This window comes from Mus pahari, chromosome X (assembly GCF_900095145.1).
Source record: "Mus pahari chromosome X, PAHARI_EIJ_v1.1, whole genome shotgun sequence".
NCBI classification, from domain to species: Eukaryota; Metazoa; Chordata; class Mammalia; order Rodentia; family Muridae; genus Mus; species Mus pahari.
This window is the reverse complement of record NC_034613.1, coordinates 112,101,055-112,106,781: the sequence shown is the minus strand read 5'-3', so window position 1 is coordinate 112,106,781 and position 5,727 is coordinate 112,101,055. Positions and strand designations below refer to the sequence as shown.

Here is a 5,727-nt window from a genome sequence, read left to right as displayed (position 1 = left end):
TGGTCTTTATAGGTTCTTTCTCCCCTTCACTGCACATTTCAGTTAAAGTCATCCTAGTTGGATTCTGGGAGCCTCTTTCTTCCCTGTAACCTGGGAATCTCTAGTGGCTACCCCCAGTTCCTCATCCCCCACTGCTAAATATGTTGTTTTCTATTTCCTTACCCACTTTCCTGTTTCCTCTAGTACCTGATATTGTCCCCCTTCCTCCCCCTCTCCATCCTAGGTACCCCCTCCTTCAACCTCCCATGCAATCATCCTGTTCCCCCATCTATGCTGGACAAAAGACTCTGAGATTCCACCTGACAGGAATCAGAATGGCAAAGATCAACAATGCAGGTGAAAGCAGATGCTGGCGAAGATGTGGAGAAAGAGGAACACTCCTCCATTGCTGCTGGGACTGCAATCTGGTAAAAACACTCTGGAAGTCAATCTGGCAGTTCCTCAGAATATTGGAAATTGTTCTACCTGAGACCCAGCTATACCACTACTGGGCATAAAACCAAATGATGCTTTAACATGTACAAGTGTACATTCTCCACCAATTTTGTAGCAGCCTTATTTATAATAGTCAGAAGCTAATAACAACCCAGATGTCCCTCAATAGAGGAATGGACACAGAAAACATGGTACATTTACACAATGGAGTACTACACAGCTATTAATAACAGTGACTTCATGAAATTCTTAGGCAAATGATGGAACTAGAAAATATTATCCTGAGTGAGATAAATAAGATACAAAAGAACACACATGATATGTACTCACTGCAAAGTGGATATTAGCCCAGAAGCTCCCAATGCCCACGATACAACCCACAGACCATATAGAGCTTAGGAGGAAGGAAGACGAGGGTGTGGATGCTTCGGTCTGGCACATCATTTTTAAAGGAGTAAGATATCTTATTCCTTGAAACTGACAGAAATGAACTGGAGAGTGAACTCATTACTATGGCGTGAAAAATGTTTGTCTCTTTGTACAGTGTCATACTACATAAAGAGGATTTATTCTATATCACTGTTAGGAAACTGTAGCCTATGTATGTTCTCTTCAGCCTTTTAATCCTGGTCTGGAATTGAAATGTCTATCATACCATACAAGTTGTTAAAATATGTGTTTTCTTTCTTTCCACTACAGTTTCATTTTACACTATTCTTGTCTTGCCCTCAATAGTCTCATTTCCTATGGTCTATAAGTTTTCTCACCTGTAATGTTTTTTATATTGTCCTTCAGCAGCATGATGAACATTGCCTGCAGGCCATTAAACACCCTATAATGACATTTCCATAACAATTTCATCTAGTTAATTCTCATATTATATTTGTTTTCAAGTTGTCAACTCTTCTACATCCTGACTACCACTGTGAGACAGATAACCCCGGTTTCTTTTTCATATTTCCAAATATGTTTCTATCATAATATTCATCATTTTCTATATTAAGTTAAGCCATATCAATATCAAATGTCTTGGTTTTTAATACTATCCATATATCTGTTATTCTTTAGTTCTTATCATTGACTCTGTCTTCACCCTTCAATACCAGACTAATGCATTATCTAACTACCTAGTTGACATGTCCTATGGAGGAGTTAACACATAGCTAAAAGTTAGCATGCTGTCGAACTAGATATTTTCTTTTCTCCCAAGGGAATTTAGTGATACAGCCATTTCTTCCAGGTTGTTGGGACAAAAACCCAGAGACTATCATTGGCATATCACCTTCTCTCAGCATTATTATATGGCTTATATCACTCTTTCCTCTTAGGGGGATCTCTGCAAAAGAACCTCATTCATTTCCTTGTTTTGACCCTGTTCCTACCTCCCAAAATCTGTAGCAACCACAGTAATAAGATTAAAATATAGATCTGTTTGTGTCACAAGACTATCCTTTCAATGAATATTAAAAGTGAAAAGTCATGACTTAACAATGTCCACGAAGACATTGTTGTCATCCCCTTGTATTTAATGTTTTCTTAAGTCACTCTTCTTTCACTGGCTGTCCAGAAATACTGACCTAAAATCTAACTTGTACTTTAGATATACCAGACATTTTCTCGCTTCAGGCTTTGTACTTGCTCTTTCTTTCCCCTTAAGGTGGCCCTCCTCTAATAGTGTCATGCTTCCAATATTAACCTCTTTTAGGTTCCTGCACTAAACATTTCACATAACAACAGAAAATGAAAATTCATCACTTAAAATCACAGATATATTCTGAATCTGAAGACATCTGTTGCAAACAGTTGCAGAAAAATGAACAAACGACTTTAATATTTTTAAGATTGTATTTAAAACCAAATGGATACTACAGGTGGCACCAAGTTAAGGGACTGTATATTTCTCCTCTGAAATAGAAGTTCCTTAAATCTTTGAGTATGTTCAAAACAAACAAACAAATAAATAAATAACAACAACAAAACAAAAACAAAAAACAAATCACAGAAACACCCTTTATTTCTAGAAAGAAACATTGATACATTGACATATATGGTGGTTAAAATCAAGAAAATCATTTGTGTTAACTTCAGGAACAGAAGAAGATAAATAGCTTTTTTTTTAATTTTAAGTTTATTTAGGAATTTTATATATTCACCATGGGTAACATTTTTTTTTAAAGATTTATTTTATTTATTATATGTAAGTACACTATAGCTGTCTTCAGACACTCCAGAAGAGGGCATCAGATCTTGTTATGGATGGTTATGAGCCATCATGTGGTTGCTGGGATTTGAACTCTGGACCTTTAGAAGAGCAGTCGGGTGCTCTTACCCACTGAGCCATCTCACCAGCCCCATGGGTAACATTTTATCTAATGTGAATTCAGTCTTGATGTAAAAAATGTTTGTGGATACAATAAATTCATAAAGTGAGATACTATTCTACCTAAGCAAAAAATAAGAATTTTAGGTGTTAGCATTGAGCCTATATTTCAGAGCAAATGGGCTTGCATAATCCTAGAAAGCATCCACATATATGTATATAGATATAAATATGGATATGGATATAGATATAGATGATAACACAGCTTTGTTCTATTTTATATATTTCTTGTTTATAAATTATTGTGTGTAAAATGAAATGCCTCTAAATAAAATTTTACCTTTCATTGTAAATAAAGTAGAAAAAAGTAGAAGTGGGATCAAAAGAACAGAATTTAGCCCCAAGGGTAAAAAAGAGAAAATATTTTAAAATCATATACTGAATGAAAACCCAGTGAGAACTGAAAAGTAATCTTCTAAAAGTATAATTGTGAATATAAAGAAAACATATGTGGCTATTTTCACCCATTTGCATTTCACAACCATTAAACTTGGAGAGTTATACTCCATCTCTCTTTCTTTGTGACTTACCTGATCCTTGTTTTCACTCCACTTGCTATCAGAGACCCTGTAACTCTAACATGTGCTGTAGACACAAGTAAGAAACCTGCGATCTTTCTCCCCTCCTACTATACCCCAGTTATCCATACCACATCAAACCTTCAAGCCTTGCTTAGGTTCTACATTCTGAGCTCAGGTCCAGACTGACCAGTTTCTTGAACTGTCAGTAATCCCGATTCCCCAGATTTATCCCAGGTTATACATACTATATACATCTGCAGAGTGACCATTCCTGCTTACGTTGTTCCCAACCTCCAGGTTTATCCCAAGTGATACACTCTGTGTGACAGTCCAATTTAGTGAGTCCCTCAGACCCTCATCTGCTTGTACCATATATAAGCTTCAAGGCATAGCCAGGCATGTGCATCTATTTATGGATACAGGGTGGTGAATTCCTGGAACCTATAATGACTGCATTATCCCCAACCCTCTTGCCTAGCTGGAAACATTGCCAAGAGTCTGCAGTCCATTGGCACCAAGAACACCAATGAGAACAGGTGCTTCTACTCCCAGTTGCTGATGACTGCTGATGACCGTTTGAATCCCTGCATTGGGGGGTGATCCTCTTCCACAAGACACTGTACCAGAAGATGGACATCCCATCCCCCAAGTTATCAAGTCCAGCATTGGTGTTGTGGGCATTAAGGTAGATAAGGGTGTGGTGCCTCTGGCAGGAACCAATGGCTAGACCACTACCCAAGAACTGGATGGGCTGTCTGAATGCTGTGCCCAGTATAAGAAGGAAGAATTTGACTGAAAAGTAGTGCTGTGTGCTAAAGATTGGGGAACATACTCTCATCCCTTGACATCATGGAAAATGCCAATGTTCTGGCTCTTATGCCAGCATCTGCCAGCAGAATGGCATTGTACCCATTGTGGAGCCTGAAATTCTCCCTGATGGGAACCATGACTTGAAGCGCTGCCAGTATGTAACTGGCAGTATGGTACTGGGGACTGTCTACAAGGCTCTGAGTTATCACCATGTCTACATGGAAGGCATATTGCTGAAACCCAAAATGGTCACCCCAACCATGCCTGCACCCAGAAAATTTCATCGCACAGTGCCCCATGTTGTGCTGGGGTCACTTTCCTGTCTGGAGGGCATAGTGAGGAAGAGGCATCCATCAATGGTATCAATGAGTGTCCCCTGTTGAGGCCATGGACCTTGACTTTCTCCTATGGCTGAGCCCTGCTGGCCTCTGCTCTAAAGGCCTGGAGTGGGAAGAAGGAGAAACTTAAGGCAGCCCAGGAGGAGTACAAGTGAGTCCTGGACAACATCTTCGCTTGTCAAGGAAAGTATACCGCAAATGTCCAGGCTGGAGCCGCAGTCAGTGAATCTCTCTTCATCTCTAACCATGCCTACTAACCAGAGCTGATCTATAGCTGTTCTATCAACACTCCAGACCCCTGCCTACCTACTTGCTATCGAAGAGGGGCCTTCAGGCTCTTTCCATCACTCTTGCTGCCCAATATGCAGCATTGTCTGTGAATGCAAAATCTGCCATCCCTTCCAGCCTACTTGCCAATAAACAACTATTGGGGGGTGGGGGGAGAGAAAAACACAAACATTCACCTGAATAAAATAATGGACAAATCATAATGTGAAAAATGTGAACTCATTGTATTGAATATTATCTAATTTGCTTTAGTCCATTGTTTATGTATTCTAAAAGAATAATGGAGCTTCGAGGTGTTAAAATGATGTTTCCAAGGCTTTGTGGCTTATCCTAATTTTGAGTACTGAGCACATTGATTTGGGATGAGGAAAAAGGGAAATATTGAGTGTTTAAAAAATTGTTTTAAGATATAGTTTCAGGATGCAGCACATTTGAATTAACAAGAATGTTTCCATGTACCTCTATAGAAGAAGAGTCCTGGAATACATTTCTTAATCCCATGTGAGGACAAGCTCCACAAGATCTCTTTGTCTTTTCTCTCAGTTTGTTTTAATTCAACAAAGTAAAAATGAAACACATTTCTTGGGAGGCCAAAAAAGTTATATAAAGTTTTGGTGGTGTTTGAGCTTAAAGTCTGGGACTTAAGCATGCAAGACAAGAAGTATCTTGAAAAATATTTATCAGACAGATATATTTAAAATGGAATTTGACAGACCTTCTTTGAATACTGAGGTTTCTTGTTAGTCTTATTCTTGTTTTCTCATGCTAATAACTGTTTACGGTTAGAAGTGATTATTATTTCTGTTTGTTCACTATGCATTTGGATCAAGTTGTATGGTTGAGAGCTGCTGATAGAGGAAGATTTAGTTTTTCTAATGATGTGACCTCTGGAAGGTTGACTATATTCCAGGGCAAGCTCCATTACTAAGAATAATTCAACAATATATAAAGAGCC

At 38.5% G+C, this 5,727-nt stretch overlaps 1 pseudogene; it reads left to right on the top strand.

Moving 5' to 3' along the window:
• The first annotated feature begins 2,589 nt into the window (after positions 1-2,589).
• Positions 2,590-4,741, top strand: LOC110314484 (annotated as a pseudogene).
• The last annotated feature ends 986 nt before the right edge of the window (positions 4,742-5,727 follow it).